A 19,879-nucleotide genomic window follows, 5' to 3' on the forward strand; every position below is an offset into this window, starting at 1 on the left:
TGACTTGTCAGAAGTCGAAGATTGAGCATCAGAAGCCGTCTGGGCTAATGCAACCGTTGGCTATTCCAGAGTGGAAGTGGGATAGTATCAGTATGGATTTTGTTTCTGGTTTGCCGAGGACAAGTAAGAATTTTGAAGCTATTTGGGTGATTGTTGATAGATTGACGAAATCGGCTCATTTCATTCCGATCAGAATGGATTATCCGTTAGAGAGACTAGCCGAGTTGTATATTGAGAAGATTGTAAGTTTGCATGGTATTCCGTCTAGTATTGTTTCGGACCGAGATCCTAGATTTACATCGAAGTTCTGGGAAGGTTTGCAGAGAGCTTTGGGAACTAAGCTGAGGTTGAGTTCTGCATATCATCCGCAGACTGATGGTCAGACTGAGAGGACGATTCAGTCACTGGAGGACCTTTTGAGGGCTTGTGTTTTGGAAAAAGGAGGCGCTTGGGATTGTTATTTGCCTTTGATTGAGTTTACCTACAACAATAGTTTTCATTCGAGCATTGGTATGGCACCTTTGAAGCTTTGTATGGTAGGAGATGTCGGACACCTTTGTGTTGGTATGAGTCCGGTGAGAGTGTTGTGGTTGGACCGGAGATTGTTCAACAAACTACGGAAAAGATTAAGATGATTCAGGAGAAGATGAGAATTGCTCAGAGTCGTCAGAAGAGTTATCATGATAAGAGGAGGAAGTCACTTGAGTTCCAAGAGGGAGATCATGTGTTTCTTCGTGTTACTCCGATAACTGGTGTTGGTCGAGCTTTGAAGTCGAAGAAGTTGACACCTCGATTTATTGGTCCTTATCAGATTTTGGAGAGGATAGGGGAGGTAGCCTATCGTGTCGCTTTACCGCCGTCACTTGCAAATTTGCATGAGGTTTTTCATGTGTCTCAGTTGAGGAGGTACATTCATGATCCGTCGCATGTAGTCCAAGTAGATGATGTACAGGTGAGAGATAACCTGACTGTTGAAACATCACCTATGAGGATCGAGGATCGAGAGTTGAAGCAGTTGCGGGGTAAAGAGATTGCCTTGGTGAAGGTAGCTTGGGGAGGACCAGCAGGTGGCAATGTGACTTGGGAACTTGAGAGTAAGATGAAGGAGTCTTACCCAGAGTTGTTCGCTTGAGGTATGTTTTCGAGGACGAAAACTCTTTTAGTGGGGGAGAGTTGTAACACCCCGATAATAATAAAATAATTATTTAAATTGAGTTAATAATATATTTATTAATTTAATTAAATAATTGGAATTATTATTATTATTATTTTTGGGAATTATTGAATTATTATTATTATTGGAATAATATAATTTGGAAAATATATAAGTTGGAATAAGGAAAAAGAGTCCATTTTGTAAAGAAAAGGTTTTTACGTGAAAAAGCAGAGAAGCGATCGTGAAAGAGGAAGAGCGAGAGGAAGAAGGTTGGAGAAGAGAAGAGCTTGGAGCTTGAGATTCGCCGGATTAACTCAGGTAAGGGGGGTTTATCGTCGATTAATGGGTATTATGGGATAATATGTGATGGGTAGTGATAAGCCGTTAATTTGACCCTAATTGGGATTTTTGATGCTGAAGAATTGAGTTGGATAAATTGTATTTAGACTGTAATTGAATCTGTGTTTGGGTTAGTTGTGAAATTCCGAACGTATAGCTTTTTACGGAATCGGAATCGGAGGTCCGGAAGTCCTCCAACGGCGGAAAATGCGGAGAATTCTGCATTCTGCCTTGTGTTAGCGCAGGAACTGCTGTTTTGTCTGCGTTAACCGGTTAACCCAGGGCGTTAACCGGTTAACACTGTTGCGAATTGTGAAATTGGTGCTGTTTTGCCTGCGTTAACCGGTTAACCCAGGGCGTTAACCGGTTAACACTGTTAAGTTTTGGGCAGTGAGCGTGTTTTGCCTGCGTTAACCGGTTAACCCAGGGCGTTAACCGGTTAACACTGTTGCAGAGTGGAAAAATTGGCTTTTTAATGTTGTGTACATAATTGAGAGTTGGCCTATGTTGGCGTATGATGTAATAGGGATTATTTCCCGCTGTTTTGAGCAGTATAGGTATTAGTAGAGTGTGCTAATACTGTGTTTAATTGATTGACATGATAATGATGTGTTGATACATGTGTTGATGATGTATGATGATATGCATAATGCTATGAATATATATATTATGCATGTATTTGTGAATGGACTGTTGTATGGCTTAGAGTGTGAGCATATGTCCATTGTGAATTGTTGTTGATGCTGCATTGCTAGATGATTAGCGTGCATAGCATAGCCTTCGGGGCTGTAGCTAATTCCCATGGTGAGGAATTAGTGAGTGAACCATTGTGGGTTTGTTGTTGATGTTTGCATGCTAGATGATTAGTGTGCATAGTCTAGCCTTCGGGGCTGTAGCTAATTCCCATGGTGAGGAATTAGTGAGTGAGTCACTAGGTCTCAAATGAGTGGGACTAGTGAGCTTAGTAGCCGTATCTGGAGGGATCGGTGAGCTTGAACTATATGTTCAAGAATAGTCGGTACCGCATGTGTGGAGTCTCATTGCATAATGTATGTATGGCGTATAATATGAATGGATGTATTCCAATATTATACGTGTGTTTGTGTTGTTGTGGAGTATGATTTGAGATTATACTTGTGCTTTATGTTGGTGTTGAGTATGATGTTGAGCTGATGTGCTGTTACTGATTGTATGTTGCGATTAGGGTGATTAATGTGTTAAATTACTTAACATGACATTATATTCTATAATGCTTATTATATTGATTGAGGAACTCACCCTTACAACTATTTTTCAGGTAACGAGAAATGAGTTGAGTAGAAGCGAATGCTTGGAGTCTAGTGTAGTCTCCTTAGTGGGTCGTGCTCTGATAGATGTAACATCGGGATGGGATGTTTTATGTTGTTGAATAATTTACATGTGAATGTTACATGTTTTACATGATTGAGGAGATCTCTATCCGCTGCGTTTTATGCAAATGTTTATGTTTTGAATTAATAAAAGAGCATGACCGTTATATTGTTGAATGGTGTGAATATTATGTGTGACACCCTTGAATGGCATAATTACTCTGAATTGTTATATGTTTATTATTTTTAATTAAATATTTGGGGTATTTTAGAAGGGTGTTACACCTAAGGCATGGTACCACTATATATGGTTGAACCTTATACAAAGAGAATTAAATGTTTGCCGACGAGACAAACCACTTTAGGTTCACAATGTGAGTACTGATAAATTTACCTAAAAGGATATGTATGGGACGCAAGGGAAAATGATGTTTGGTCCAAGGAAACAGTAAATCACTGTAGGGGAACAGATAATCTGAAACCAAAAGATAGTGGTATATTGAATCCATGAATGAATAAACTCTGAACCTAAGAGTAAACAAGCATAAACCAATAAGTGGGGGGCCTAAGGCATGGTACCACTGTATTGAAATGGCAAAAAACAAAGAGAATTAAGTATTCACCGATGAGACAAACATCTCTTGGTTAAAAGGTGAGCATTGGTTATTGACCCAAAGGTATACAAGGAATCCTCACCGATAAGGTATTTTGACCCAAAGGTATACTAATGGTGAGAGGTGAAAAAAAGAGTGATAATAACTATGGTTTGAAATAAAGGATTGTATGGTTTGACTCCAAAAAGGGATGAATTTTGAACCAAAAAGTAAAATTGGCATGAATCAATATGTGGGGATCCTAAGGCATGTAACCACTATATATGGTTTGTCTGAAAACAAGGAGAATTAAGTGTTTGACGTAAAGGTAAACATCTTTTGGTTCAAAGGCAGACACTGAATGAAGCTCAAAGAAATAATGTATTTGGCTCAACGATAGTATATCATATGAAGTGAATGAAGGTAGATGATATAGAATGGAGGTAGTGAATAGTGAATAATGGAAATGAATGGTAATGTAGAGAAATAATTAAGGTAGAAAGAAACTGAAAGGTTTGGTAAAAATGACAGAAAGTATGATTTGGAACCAAAAAATAAGGGTATTATTGGAATCCATAAAGGAAATGGTAATTAAAACCTAAGAGTAAAGACGACATGAACTAATATGTGGGGGGCCAAAGACATGGTACCACTATATGGAAAGGCCGAAAACAAAGAGAATTAAATATTTTGCAATAAGCCAAACAACTCTTAGTACAAAGGTGGATAATTGTCCTAAAAGGGTATATATGGAATTCTAAAGAAATATGATGTTTGGTTTCAAAGAGAGACAATGTTTCACTCAGATGAATGGTTATGATTGAAGATGGATGAATGGATCACGAAAGACATGAATGGATCCCTAAGGCAGAAGAAAGAATAATTATGCTCTCCAAGGGTCCAAAGCCTTATGCCTACATACTCTCACCGCGTAATGAGAAAGTTAGAACTTCGTAGTTTGTGGAACTACGAAAACAAAGAAAAAAGAGATTTAAGTGATGAAAAGTATAACTTGTATCAAATGACAATGGTAGCATGAGAACCCATAAAGGTAAATGAAATTTGAACCAAGGAGTATAGGTGACATGAACCAATAAGTGGGGGGCCTAAGGCATGGTACCACTATATATGGTTGAACCGAATACAAAGAGAATTAAATGTTTGCCGACGAGACAAACAACTTTAGGTTCACAATGTGAGTACTGATAAATTTACCTAAAAGGATATGTATGGGACGCAAGGGAAAATGATGTTTGGTCCAAGGAAACAGTAAATCACTGTAGGGGAACAGATAATCTGAAACCAAAAGATAGTGGTATATTGAATCCATGAATGAATAAACTCTGAACCTAAGAGTAAACAAGCATAAACCAATAAGTGGGGGGCCTAAGGCATGGTACCACTGTATTGAAATGGCAAAAAACAAAGAGAATTTAGTATTCACCGATGAGACAAACATCTCTTGGTTAAAAGGTGAGCATTGGTTATTGACCCAAAGGTATACAAGGAATCCTCACCGATAAGGTATTTTGACCCAAAGGTATACTAATGGTGAGAGGTGAAAAAAAGAGTGATAATAACTATGGTTTGAAATAAAGGATTATATGGTTTGACTCCAAAAAGGGATGAATTTTGAACCAAAAAGTAAAATTGGCATGAATCAATATGTGGGGATCCTAAGGCATGTAACCACTATATATGGTTTGTTTGAAAACAAGGAGAATTAAGTGTTTGACGTAAAGGTAAACATCTTTTGGTTCAAAGGCAGACACTGAATGAAGCTCAAAGAAATAATGTATTTGGCTCAACGATAGTATATCATATGAAGTGAATGAAGGTAGATGATATAGAATGGAGGTAGTGAATAGTGAATAATGGAAATGAATGGTAATGTAGAGAAATAATTAAGGTAGAAAGAAACTGAAAGGTTTGGTAAAAATGACAGAAAGTATGATTTGGAACCAAAAAATAAGGGTATTATTGGAATCCATAAAGGAAATGGTAATTAAAACCTAAGAGTAAAGACGACATGAACTAATATGTGGGGGGCCAAAGACATGGTACCACTATATGGAAAGGCCGAAAACAAAGAGAATTAAATATTTTGCAATAAGCCAAACAACTCTTAGTACAAAGGTGGATAATTGTCCTAAAAGGGTATATATGGAATTCTAAAGAAATATGATGTTTGGTTTCAAAGAGAGACAATGTGTCACTCAGATGAATGGTTATGATTGAAGATGGATGAATGGATCACGAAAGACATGAATGGATCCCTAAGGCAGAAGAAAGAATAATTATGCTCTCCAAGGGTCCAAAGCCTTATGCCTACATACTCTCACCGCGTAATGAGAAAGTTAGAACTTCGTAGTTTGTGGAACTACGAAAACAAAGAAAAAAGAGATTTAAGTGATGAAAAGTATAACTTGTATCAAATGACAATGGTAGCATGAGAACCCATAAAGGTAAATGAAATTTGAACCAAGGAGTATAGGTGACATGAACCAATAAGTGGGGGGCCTAAGGCATGGTACCACTATATATGGTTGAACCGAATACAAAGAGAATTAAATGTTTGCCGACGAGACAAACAACTTTAGGTTCACAATGTGAGTACTGATAAATTTACCTAAAAGGATATGTATGGGACGCAAGGGAAAATGATGTTTGGTCCAAGGAAACAGTAAATCACTGTAGGGGAACAGATAATCTGAAACCAAAAGATAGTGGTATATTGAATCCATGAATGAATAAACTCTGAACCTAAGAGTAAACAAGCATAAACCAATAAGTGGGGGGCCTAAGGCATGGTACCACTGTATTGAAATGGCAAAAAACAAAGAGAATTTAGTATTCACCGATGAGACAAACATCTCTTGGTTAAAAGGTGAGCATTGGTTATTGACCCAAAGGTATACAAGGAATCCTCACCGATAAGGTATTTTGTTCCAAAGAGCAGACATCAAAATACTGGTGAGGGATGATAATGGTTAATGAATGGAAGAGAATAAATAAATGTGCTCACCAAGGATTCGAAGCCTTGTGCCTACGAATTTCCATCATGCAAAATCAAGAGTTCATAAAGCCTTAGGACAAAATGGTCAATGTACACAATTGATTAAATAGAATTAATAATGAAGACTATTTAGAATTAATTAAAACCAATTAATTAATTAAAAAAACACATGAATATATGATGAAAAAAAGCAGGTTAAATTTAAATAACTTAAACCTAAAGTTTCTAATGATTTCCATTAATCGATTAAGTCACAATTAAAAAATTAAATAACAATTATCTAGTTAAATACTCTCTCCGTTCCTTTTTAAGTGTCACTTTCTTGATAAATTTTTGTTTCTTTTTAAGTGTCACTTGCAAAGTTCAAAGTAGTATTAAATATATCTTTGTCAAAATTACCCCTATCTAATTATTATAGAGAGAGAAAAAGTAAAATGATTGTAATATATAATTAAAGGTATTATAGGTAAAAAGAGAATTATTGTTTAAAAAGTAACAAGAATGATTAGTTTTCTTGGTATGTGCAAAAAGTCAAAAAATAACATTTAAAAAGGAACGGAGGGAGTACCAATTAGTCAATTAATCTAATAATCATAATTAATCATATTAAACTAATTATCATAATTAATCATATTAAACTAATTATCATAATTAACCATAATTATATTAATCATATTAACCTCCAGATAAATTAAGCTAGCTTCGAAGCACTTACCGAATCGGCCTCGACTTCGCAGGTAACAATTCCTCCTTCTCTGATTCTCTTATTCTTCAATATCTTCTTCTTCAATATGTTGATTGCGTTATCACTGTGATTATGTAGTGCGTTGAGTTTGTGTGAGTCGGGGGAGAGACCTATTTGTAGTAAACAGAGAGAGAATCTGAAGATTCAGAAAGTGGCGAGTCGAATCAAAAAATCCAAGCCACTCTGCAATTGATGAAGACTCCAATTTATAGAGCTTCCTTGAGGTGATTCCGTTAACTTTCTTTCCCACCATGTTTGTTAACCGTTTGAAACTCTGTTAATCAGTTAGTTTTGGATTCAATTAGCTATTAGTTACTTAAGCTAGTTAGTTAGATTTAACAGAGTGAAAAGTTAGTTATATAGTAATAGATTAGCCTGAGTTGGTTATCATTAGTTTTCTCTATTAAAAGTCTGCTAAATGCACGTTAGTAATTTCTTCTATTCTGTTGTGATTGGAAAATTTCTGCTAGTGACTATTACATGTTAGTTAGTGTTCAATTGGCTCTGATGTGTTGTTAATTTCAGATTAGGAAACAGGTAGAAAACTCTGTTAGTTTATTAAACTATCATGTTAGAGGTGGCGCATTAGAAACAATTAGATGGCTTCATACTGTTTTGAATTCTTGAGTTGGTTAGATCGAAGTTACTGAATGTTAACTAGTGAGAAGAGTTAGATTATTGTTGCATTCTAATAACAAGGTTATGTTAGTTTAAATGTTAGTTATAAAATTCTTTGAATTTATGTTAAAGGTTAGATTCGGTTAAGTTAGTTGGCTGTTAGTAAAAATGTGGAATTACGGTCATGAATGCTGAAATGAGTGTGATTTATGTGAATCTTGTGATGCAGGTGGGATGTAAGAACCTGTTGTTGATGGATGAAACAATTAGAATTAATTGATGGGCTCAAAACATGCTTGTTACTTGCAGTGAGTTATTGTTGAGAATGATGCTTAGCGAGTTTATGAATAAGAACTCAGCTAGTTTATGGATCATGGATTTTCTTTACAAGGAGTTGAATGAATGTTGGTGCAGGCTTGGTGCATTTTTTACTGCTATGTAAATGTTGATTAAATTGAAATTTGAAGTTATAAGTTAGGATTAGTTATTTGAAATGTGATTAATGAGTTAATTTATCCATGTGAATGAAAGCTTAGAGTTGAAGTTAGTTAAATTGGACTCATATGATTTTGATCTGTTTTTTCCTTTTGTGTCTGCAGCATGAAGTGGAAGGTCAAATGGCTCTGATGGATGACAATGGTTGCTTGTCATTATACCTACAGCAGCTGCCACGTATGAGTGCCTAAGACTACTTTGGATCCTTACTCACAACTCACAAGTAAGGTTGCACCATGAGTAATCCACCCTCCATCATTCTTTGTTGAGCTTTGAAGTTGGTGATGATGATTCGGAGTTGTTGCACCTAGAGTACCATACTGATTCTACACCTAACTTGGATGGCAAAGGACGCCAAAACAGTTGTAGCAACTGTCTTTACTGCTGGGTCTGTGTCCTATTTCTGAGTTGACAGCATCTAATGTCTTCATTCTTGCCCCAAAATTTCTTGGAAAAAAGTAGCCTTTTTGCCCATACAATGCAGTGAACAAGTCTTGATGGAGTACTGGTGATATATGTAATGGTGTAATGTATGAACACATTTTAATAAAATGCTTCATTTCCTTTATCTTAATTTAGTTTTATCTCATATTTTATTTTATACCAAATAGATGAAAATGCCTTTACTTAAAGACAAATTCCAAATCAAAATGGTAAAACAAAGAAGAACAAAAATTTAAGTGTTGATGAAAGGAAATGACCAATGAAAAGTCAACAAGGGTTAGAAGTCAACCCTTGACCCTCTAAAAAATGGAGTGGTACTTGAATACTTGAATGGATCTCTTGATCTTGAGTTTGAATACGAACTTCGAGTCTTACAATTTGGGCCATGGATGTTAATGCATTATCTTGAACCTAAAACAAATAATCAGACAAAACTACTATGCACGATCTTACCAAGGAAACGTTATCAAAAAGTGACTTAGAACCTCCATGCCAAGACATAGTCAACATTCCAAACCAAATTATCTCCGAGATTAGGGTTCCAAGAGGTGTAGAACCGTGCCAAAGTAACGCAAAAATTCAAAAGGTTTGATCCAATGGAAGGAGATCCTAAGCTAAGAGACTTGCCAGGGAAATCAACAAGAACCTAAGCACAAAACCTTTAAATCAATGATATATATGCAATTGTGGATAAATATCTTAAGATAGATGATTATGGCATATGATCATGCAGGTGGAGGGAGCCATATGCCAGATGAAATTGAAAGAGGTAGGTAGGCATGACAACATAACCCGTACCCGCGGGTACCCACCCGAACCCGCCCCAAAGTTGATGGGGAAAACCCGCTTTGACTGGGTTTGGGTTTGGGTTTTCCCCGATTATAAGATATGGGGACGGGTCGGGTAATGGGGACACTAGTACCCACCCCCGAACCTGCCCCATTTATTTTATTATGTACATTATTATTTATTTTTGATGATTTAGAATATTAAATAAGTGACCAATGTTTTAATATTTTGATTTGTATTAATTATTTAAAATATTCGAAATCTATGTATGATACTTTTTTAGATTTTTTTATTTTATTATTTATAATGTAATTTGATTTTTAAAAAATTAAATATTTTTATTAAAAAAATTGATTTCACTAAATGGATGGTGGCGGGGCGGGGATACCCGAATCCAACCCGAACCCGTTTGGGACGGGTTTGGGTTTTAATTCTCCATCCCCGTTTGGATTTGGGGCGGGGAACGGGGATTGTTTGGGGATTCGGGTTTGGGTTTGGGGAGGTAAAAACCGTCCCCGACCCGCCCTGTTGCCATGCCTAGAGGTAGGGCAAATTTTGGGACATGACAGCCGCACCACGAAAAATACCTGAGCGCATGACATGCTCGAAGACACAACATAGTCACCACCGAACTTTATTTATTCCAAAGGAAAGGAAAAATATTGATAAAACCCAAGGAGGAGAGAAAAAGGTAAGGAAATCGGTTATGCAATGGGGAGGTATTAGCACCCCTCACATCCGTTATACTTAACGAGAACCATTTTGATTGTTCTTTGCATAAATGGGTGTCATTATCTAAAGGTTACTTACGATGAGAATATGTAGGCACGAGGGTTCGAATCCTTGGTCGGATGCTCCAAGCTTTTAGTCTGACTGCTAAGGTACAGATTATAACAGTTCTTTTATGAAAAAGAAATAAAATTGTTTTGAAAATATTTTTATGATAAAAGACAAAGAAAGAGTTGCTTGAATTGAACTAAAAGAGAGAAACTGCTTGAATTGAGAAAAGAAAATTGTTGAGGTGTTGTGGAAGTATGATTGGGCCAAGATTGTGTTGTTTGAAACCATATGGTAAGTGTATCTGAACCAAATAGTGGGTGTGGAGTTAACCAATAGATAATGTGGCCAATGCAAAGTTGTAGTATTTTTCCTAGATCTAGGGATCAAGACCTACAAAGGAGGGTGTTTGCCTAAGTATCGAGTCTCATAAGGAAAACAAGAAAGGGAAGGGTTTGTCTAAGCATGGGGTCTGGCAAGACAAACATGCAGGAGAAAAGGGGTTTGCCTAAGCACGAGATATGACAAGGAAAACATGCATGGAAAAAAGGGAGTTGCCTAAGCACGGAGTCCGACAAGGAAAACCTACATAAAAAAGGGGTTTCCTAAGCACGAGGTCTGATAACGCAAACAAAAAAAAAATGGTTTGCCTAAACACGAGGTCTGACAAGACAAGCATGCATGAAAAGAGTAATTGCCTAAGCATGAGATTTGACAAGGCAAACATGCATGAGAATGAGATCTTGATTCAAAGATGAGTGTTTAATCATTAGGTGATTAACCCAATGAATGTATGGAAATCAAAATATTGCAGTGTTTGGTCCAAAGGGAAGTGTATCATTAATGATCCCCCTCTCTCTCTCTCAATATCAACTCATTTTCTTCTAATTCCTCACCAACAATCCAAACCGAGCCAAAAAAAAGATGAACCCTAAAAACTAAATCAACAATTAAATGGAGACTATAAGGTAGATGCAGTCTAAACCTTAGGGGTTTGACTTCATAGAACCTAAGCTACATCGTGGCAACGCTATTGAAGCAAAATTAAGGATAAGTGAAGACCTACATGCAAGTCGGAGCCGATGAAGATGAAGAAAAAAAAGAAGACCAGAGGTAAGTAGCTTGATTCTTCGACCTTTTTCTTTCTCATAAATTCTTCTTCTTCTTCTCGAACCCTATTCTGTAGGAATCAGAATTATTGTTGTTGTTGTTATTGTGAGTGTGAGTATAGAATATGATATAGAGATCGATGAATTGATTAATGGAGTTGCAGAGAAAGCTTCAGATAGAGTGATTGAGAGTGATGTAATCCAGGGAATAATTGTTCTATAGAGTGTGGTTCCATGAATGAAGGAGAGTGAGGGGATTTGTAGAGATTGAATCCTAACTGGTTCGGGCAATGCTCGGGCAGTGTTTGTTATCAGTTAGGGAATGATTAGTTGTTAGTGAAATTGAGAGAAAGTTTAGTTAGAGGTTAATTGACACTGTTAAATATGTTAGTTTAGTTAGTGTTAAATCAGTTAGTGAAATGTAGAGTTAGTTTGAAGCTAACTCTATTAATTTTTTTGCTAACTGTTAGGATTAGTTATGTGTTAGTTAGACTGATTATGCAGGTTTAGTTAGTGATTGATTTTTTTTTGTTTTGTTAGTGTGATTTGTGAATTAGTTAAAAGTTGTTAGTTGTAGTTAATTCTTATGTCATAGTTAATATGAACTCGAAATTCGAAGTCACTTTGTGCATGGTTATAAAAATTGGCTACTTAATGTTGGACCTGATTTGCCATGTATGGTAATTAAAATGTGAACTGGTATTAGTTTGAGTTGTTTGTATGCTTGCTTAATCATAATTGATTATTGAATGGTGGTGTTAGTATGGTTGGAACTGTTATGGTATTAGTGATGTTATGGTTAACTTGTGAATTGATAGAATTGGGCCAAATATGCTATTTGAGCTTGTGATGTTTCTCATGTTATTGTGACTGTTAGTAGGTCAATAGGAATTGTTGTTGATCCTTGGTGAATGTTAGTTGTTTGAAGTGTAAGTTTGGACTGGTATTGACAGTGGGATCAATTTAAGCAAATGTATCTCTTTTTGAATTGTGAAATTGTGATTGTTAGCAGCTAGGTTAGTGACTCAAATCAATTAATAGTTACTATGTATGTTAGCCATCAATTTGAATCCTAGGCTAGTTATGAACTATTGGTGTAATGTGTTTTGTATGTGTTGCTGTCATGGTTTGTTTGATTGAGAATTTTGTTGTATTTGTTGTAGGGTTGGTGTACACATGGTATTTGGTATGGCCCATGGAGGTTTGGCATGAATTATCAAGGTTAGCAAGGCATGAAGGCATAACACCAAGCCATGAAGAAGTTTGAGGTCATTAAGGCACAAGTATAGAAGATCTATGAGAATGAAAACCAAAGTAGACTTAGGAGTCAGTTTGACTTTGGTCAACTGTTTGACTAAAAAGCCAACAGTTGACCAAAAGTCAACTCTAGGTTAAATGTGTAATTTGTAGATTTGGATTCTTTTGTAATGAACTTTGAAAGCTTGTAACGAGATTTGGGTCTTGAATGGTGTAATGTAACTTATTCTTCAAGAAACACTTTTCCCTCCAAATTGCATTTGAAAATTTGAATTTGAATTGCACTTGAATGTTTTGAATAACAATGAACTCTTGAATGAATTAAATCCATAGAACAAGAATCAATCCAATACTATCATGTAAAAGGTCTCATAATGAAATTGGTCAACAAAAAGTTGACATTCCATGGTTGACTTTGTTGACCAAAGTCAAACTTGTCCATCACTTCCAAATCTTTCCAACCATGATGTAATCCACATAACCAAAATGCCTAGACCAACATTACAGTTTCTTACAAGACTTGATCCAAAAGGGTGAGCCTCCCAAGTCAAGTGTAATACAATCCCAAAGGTTTAATCCCCATGCATGCCATGAAAGCAAACCCTAGCCCATGAGACTTGCCAAGTCAATTGACAAGAATCCAATCTTTGTGTCATAAATAACAAGAACTTTTGAATCAATGGTGTGCGTGCAATTACGAATGAATATCTTATGATGGATTATTAGGGCATATGAACATGCAGATGAAATGAGCCATGTGCCAGATGAAATGAAAAGGTGTGGCAAATTTTGGGGTATGACAGTTGCCCCTATTTAATCATCTTGGACCTGAATGTACGAGTGGTGATAGCTTTTCGGGAACTCGGGAAGAGGATTAAATACAAGAATATCCAAAAATTTGTCAGTTGAAAACATAGTGAATGTGGTATGAGGAAGGTAAGTGTATTGGGGATTTGTTTATTAGGGATATGGAATGATAGGTAAGCCTTTTGTAAGGTCCTCTACTGGGGATTGACTGGAATATTCTGTTGGGAAAATAGATCAGTTGTAAAAATAGATGTTTTATATGCATGATATATGCAATGTATGATTGATTTGCATGATGCATGAAGTTTATGTATGCGATACATCAATGTGGGTTATTTTTGTGAGAGACATGAATGATATCTTTAAGGGTGAGACACTTTTTGTATGGTGGTAGACTTCGACACTTCGACCTTTGATATCTGAGCCATAGAGCTTGTCATAGAGGAGAGGACTTCACGTTGCCACAACTTGCTGGGGATTTCAAACATGACCCTTATTGGGGAGGAGAGTGATTTTTGAACTGATAAAGAAATTAGTGAGATGCTTTAGTGTATTAAACATTCATTGTAAACTACCCATCTCCCTTTAGAACTTTTCAAGTAAACAAAGTAATGCACAAAGTTTTTCCTTTGTTTTAGATTTTTATTATTCTCGATGTTCTGTGGCATTCTGTGATAAAAAATAATCAATTATTCACACTAAAAAATACGGGAAATAAAAATTGATAACGAAAAGAAAATTGATAAAGAGAAAGGAGAATTATATTGAATAAGGAAAGTATGTACATATGATGTGTATACAAGGATGCAAAATCCTAGAAAAGGAAATTACAAAAATTGAAAAATAAAGGTAAATAGCAATGAGAAATTTATATGAATTTCTGTTGGTTACAACATAGGCTATCATCCCGTGTAAGATCTGGATCCCAATATTTTGCTTCGGTTGGCGATGATTGGATCGATCTGTTGCCGTCTGAGATCTAGCTGTGACGAAGTAGGATCAAGGTTCTAGTCAAATGTCTTTATCCTTAACTTTTGTCTGTACATTTTTCTTTTTTTCGTCCACCGGAATACCCATTTTTTCCTAAGTCGCCATTTCGGGTTTTCGACTTAGCGAGCTTGTATATACATTTTTTTATCCCTAACTTTTTCCTGGGCATTTCGTTTTTTGCCCACCAGGATACCCATTTTTTCTTAGGTTGTCCTTTCGGATGTCAACCTAGCAGGCTCTTATTCATTTCTTTTCATGCATAATATTTTTGACTGCATCGGAGTTTATGAGAAGTGGAAACACCTCCCCATCCATGGTGGTGAGGATCAGGGCTCCACCTAAAAATGCCTTCTTGACAATAAAGGTTCCTTCGTAGTTGGGAGTCCACTTGCCCCGTAGATTCGAGTGTATTGGAGAGTATTTCTTGAGCACGAGGTCACCTTCTTGGAATACCCGAGGGCAAAACTTCTTGTCAAAAGCTTTCTTGAGACACCTCTGGTATATCTGACCATGGTAGAGATCTGTGAAACGTTTTTCTTCGATGAGATTCAACTGATCATGTATGGATTGGATCCATTCGGCTTCATCAAGTTTGGATTCCATGATAACTCTTAATGACATAATTTCTACCTTGATTGGGAGGGAAGTTTCCATGCCATATATGAGGGAGAATGAAGTTGCCCCAGTAGAAGTACGTACTGAAGTTCTGTAGCCATGAAGTGCAAAGGGAAGCATTTCATGCCAATCTTTGCAAGTCTTTACCATTTTCTGGACAATCTTGATATTTTTGTTTGCTGCTTCTACGTCACCATTCATCTTGGACCGATATAGAAAAGAATTGTGGTGCTCGATCTTGAATTCTTGGCACAACTCTTTCATCATCTTGTTATTCAGGTTATTGGCCTTGTCAGTGATAATCTTGCTAGGAACTTTGTAGCGATAAATTATTTCTTTCTTGATAAACCTTGTAACCACTTGTCATGTGACATTAGCGTATGAAGCAGCTTCGACCCACTTAGTGAAGTAATCAGTATCAACTAGAATGAAGCAATGACCGTTTAAAGATTTTGGCTCGAATATTCCAATCATATCAATATCCCACATAGAGAAGGGCCAAGGTGATGTCAAGACGTTTAATGGAGTTAGTGGCACATGGACTTTGTCATCATAGATATGGCACTTGTGACATCTCTTGACAAAGTTGTAACAATCAACTTCCATGATTGTCCAGTAATAGCCAGCTCGAAGGATCTTTTTAGCCACAACAGGCCCTTTAGCATGGATTCCTTCACATCCTTCATGGATGAACCTTATGATCGTGTCTGCTTCATGTTTATTCACATATCTGAGCAAGACAGAGTCATAATTTCTTTTGTATAACACGTCCCCATTCAAGAAGAACTTGGCAGAGAGCTTTCTTAGCGCCTTCTTATCAGTGGTGGACACATTCTCGGGATACTCTTGTTTCTCTAGATACCTTTTGACGTCATAGAACTAACAGATTCTGCCTCAGTTGCTAGACAATATACAGGTTCATCTAGGCATTCAATTGTAATAGAGGGTGCTTCATTTGCCCACTTAACCTTGAACATGGATGCCAAGGTAGCCAAAGTGTATGCTAGCTGATTTTATTCCCTAGGGATATGATGAAAAATGATTTCATCAAAGTAGGGAATCAACTTCAGGACGTGCTCTTGTATGGAATCAACTTGCTATCACGAGCTTCTCAATCTCCTTTGATCTGACTGACTACCAGAGCTGAATCTCCGTATACCTCGAGGATTTTAATTCTCAGATCAATGGTTGATTCAATGCCAAAGATACATGCTTCATATTCTTCCATATTGTTAGTACAATCAAAACATAATCTTGTAGTGAACGGAGGGTGAAAACCAGTTGGAGAAGTGAGAATTTACCCAATCCCATGACCTTGAGCATTTGAAGCACCGTAGAACACGAGCGTCCATCACGATCCTGGTTGGGTCCTTCGTTAGAGCTTGAAATCTCATAATCTCTAATAAATAGGATGTCTTCATCTGGAAAGTCAAACCTCATTGGTTGATAACCCTCCATAGGTTGATGAGTAAGATAGTCAGATAACACACTCCCTTTGATAACTTTTTGGGCAACATATTGGATGTCATACTCTGTTAGTAGTATTTTCCACCAAGAAATTCTTTCAGTGACAACAGGATTTTCAAATATGTACTTTATAGGATCCATTTTGGAAATCAACAAAGTAGTGTGGCAAACCGTATATTGTCTTAGGCTTCGAGTAGTCCAAGCTAGAGCAGAACATGTATTCTCTAAGAGCGAGTATCTGGTCTCACACTCAGTGAACTTCTTACTCAAATAGTAAATGACATGTTCTTTTCTGCACGTGCCATCATGTTGTCCAAGTGCACAGCCCATTGATTCATCAAATACAGTTAGATACATGATCAAAGGCCTACCCAAAACAGGTGGTATTAAGATCAGTGGTTCTTGCAACTATTTCTTTATTTTGTCAAATTCCCCTTGGCAATCGTCGTTCCACACAGTCGTTTGATTCTTTCTCCATAACTTGAAAATTGGTTCACATGTAACTGTCAGATGGGAGATGAACCTTGATATGTAGTTGAGTCGACCCAGAAAGCCTCTGACTTCCTTTTCTGTTTTGGGAGGTGGCATGTCTTGAATTGCTCGAACTTTGTCAGGATCAACTTTAATGCCTTTCTGACTAACAATGAAACCCAAAAGTTTACCAGATATGACCCCAAAGGTGCACTTTGCAGGATTTAATCGCAACTTGAACTTTCGAAGTCTGGAAAATAACTTCCTTAGATGGTCTATGTGCTTGTCTTCAATCATGGATTTAACAATCATGTCGTCCATGTAAACTTCAATCTCTTTATGGATCATATCATGAAATAGAGTTACCATGACTCGCTGATATGTTGCCCCTGCATTCTTCAAACCAAATGGCATGACTTTGTAAAAGTAAGTTCTCCAAGGCGTGATATAAGTAGTATTTTCCATATCATCTGGAGACATCTTTATCTGATTATACCCGAAAAACCCATCCATGAATGAGAAGACGGAGAATTAAGCAAGGTTGTCGACTAAGACGTTAATGTGAGGCAAATAAAAGTTATCCTTTGGGCTCGCTTTATTGAGGTCTCTATAGTCTATGCATATTCTGACCTTACCATCTTTCTTTGGAACTGGGACAACGTTGGTAATCCATTGAGGATATTCAGAACTCGCTAAGAAGCCAACATCAAACTGTTTCTTCACCTCTTCTCTGATTTTTAATGCCATTTCAGGTCTAGTCCTTATGAGCTTTTGCTTGACAGGAGGACATTCAGATTTGAGTAGCAAGTGGTGCTCGACGATGTTGGCGTCTAAACCAAACATATCTTGACACGATCAAGCGAAAACGTCTACATACTCTTGAAGCAACTTAACCAACTCAGTATGCACGTACTCTTCGAGGGACGCCCTAATTTTCACTTCTTTTATGGCTTCCTCGGAACCCAGATTGATAACTTCCACTGACTCTTGATGAAGTTGAATCTCTTTTTGCTCGTGCTCAAGGAGCCTTACTAGTTCAGCCGACAATTCACAATCTTCCTCACCATCGTCTTCGACTTTGTTAATTGAAAATCCAGAGTTACAAGAGATATCATCCATGTTATTACCAATGGATTCGTTTTCTCTACATGTTTATGAGCTTATTTTTAGAATGTTTTTTTAAAAAATGAAAAGAAAAGAAACTTTTGCCATTTATTTTTATGAAAAACAAAATAAAAGAAAGGAAGGAAACAAGATTATTTATTGATGATATAATGCTTTAAAAATATTGAGACATTTACAAGCTATCCTCTTGTAACGGGCAAGGACATTGGAGTGAAAAAACAAATTGCATTACGTTGTAACAGAAAAGACCGTGGGGACCATGAAGGCCGTCCAATTGTTTAGCGTGAAGCCAGGTGAGCACTGACGCACGAAGCTGGAGACTTTTCTTTTGCTTTCACCTTCAATAACCACCACGACGTCGTCACATTGAAACCTAACACTGTTGAACTTGATAGAGCATAACTTCTTCTGATTCTCTTGATTTGGCAGGCGCGGCGATGGATGATAACCAATACCGAAGCGATTATGCTTCTCAGCAACATCTACTGTTTGACCCCAACCCGAAGGAGTAACCTTCTCAAGAGTTTCCCTGACGCTCTTCATAGATGATATGACCACTTCTGTCACCTTGTCCTGAACGGATGTAGCAGAACTGATGTCTTCAAATCCCAAGCAATGGAAAGGAACCTTAGTTATGCATTATTCGATTTCAACATACCGAAACGATGATAGCTCACCGACAAGCAAATCCTCTTCGCCACAAACAATAATCAATTTGTCCTCAAACATGAATTTAAACTTTTGGTATAGTGTAGAAGTCATTGCCCCAATAGCGTGGATGGATGGTCTTCCTAGTAGGCAACAGTAAACTGGATTGATATCCTTCACTTGAAAAGTAATGGTGAACAAATGTGGTCCTACTCTGATAGGTAGATCGACTTCGCCAATTACTTGTCTTCTGGAGCCGTCAAAAGCCCTTACAACCAAGGCACTGGCTCTCATCTCCGTCCCTTCTATCAACAACGGACTTAATGTGTTCTTGAGAAACACATTAAGGGAGGAACCGGTATCCACTAGGACTCGAGATAAAAGTGTATCCATACATGTGACAATAATGTGTGAGGCTTTATTATGAGCAATTTCCTCAGCAGGCAATTCAACATCATTGAATCCTAAATATCGACTGTCCGATTTATGTTAAATATGTAATGTTTTATTTTTGATTATGTGATTGTTTCTACTTCAATATGATTCAAAAATACACCTCTATAAGATTTACGGAGATACATTTCTGAAAGCAAAATAGACATAAATCTAAGGTGTGACTCGAAATCAGACATGATTGTGCATGTTTGGGATACATCCGAAGTTATATCTTTGCAATCAGAGAATATTTTGAATTTTCACGAGGGCGTGGTAGTAATATATAGGGTCTTAAGCAATTCCTAATTCTTTATACTGACAAGACAAGTAAAAGTTTTGTTAATAGGTTTAGGATTTTCTTTATTATTAAGAATATTAAGGATCATGGATACAAGGTTTGCTTGTTTGACTTGAAGGTTACTTTGATAAAGCAGCGGAAGATAGTTACTAATAGGAAGAAGCTTACTTTGATAAAGCAGCGGAAGATAATTACTAATAGGAAGTAGTTCGATGTGTATTCTCTTTATCTATCTTTATGTGTCATGTCTTAACTCGTATATGAACTTATTGATTGTTTTGTATTGTAACTATAGAAAACACAAAGTTGAGCAAAAGAGTCTCAAATCCCAATGAC

The 19,879-nt window shown here is 36.8% G+C and overlaps 2 long non-coding RNA genes across 2 annotated transcripts; both read left to right on the forward strand.

Annotated features, from left to right (window-relative positions):
- The first annotated feature begins 7,112 nt into the window (after positions 1-7,112).
- On the forward strand, positions 7,113-8,885 carry LOC127108157 (uncharacterized). The gene is made up of 4 exons (XR_007795968.1): positions 7,113-7,190; positions 7,277-7,422; positions 8,046-8,254; positions 8,416-8,885. It is a non-coding gene; the product is annotated as an uncharacterized LOC127108157 (long non-coding RNA).
- A 2,020-nt stretch (positions 8,886-10,905) lies between these two features.
- Positions 10,906-12,941, forward strand: LOC127108159 (uncharacterized). The gene is made up of 2 exons (XR_007795970.1): positions 10,906-11,434; positions 12,594-12,941. It is a non-coding gene; the product is annotated as an uncharacterized LOC127108159 (long non-coding RNA).
- The last annotated feature ends 6,938 nt before the right edge of the window (positions 12,942-19,879 follow it).

This window comes from Lathyrus oleraceus, chromosome 7 (genome assembly GCF_024323335.1).
Source record: "Lathyrus oleraceus cultivar Zhongwan6 chromosome 7, CAAS_Psat_ZW6_1.0, whole genome shotgun sequence".
Taxonomy (NCBI): domain Eukaryota; kingdom Viridiplantae; phylum Streptophyta; class Magnoliopsida; order Fabales; family Fabaceae; genus Lathyrus; species Lathyrus oleraceus.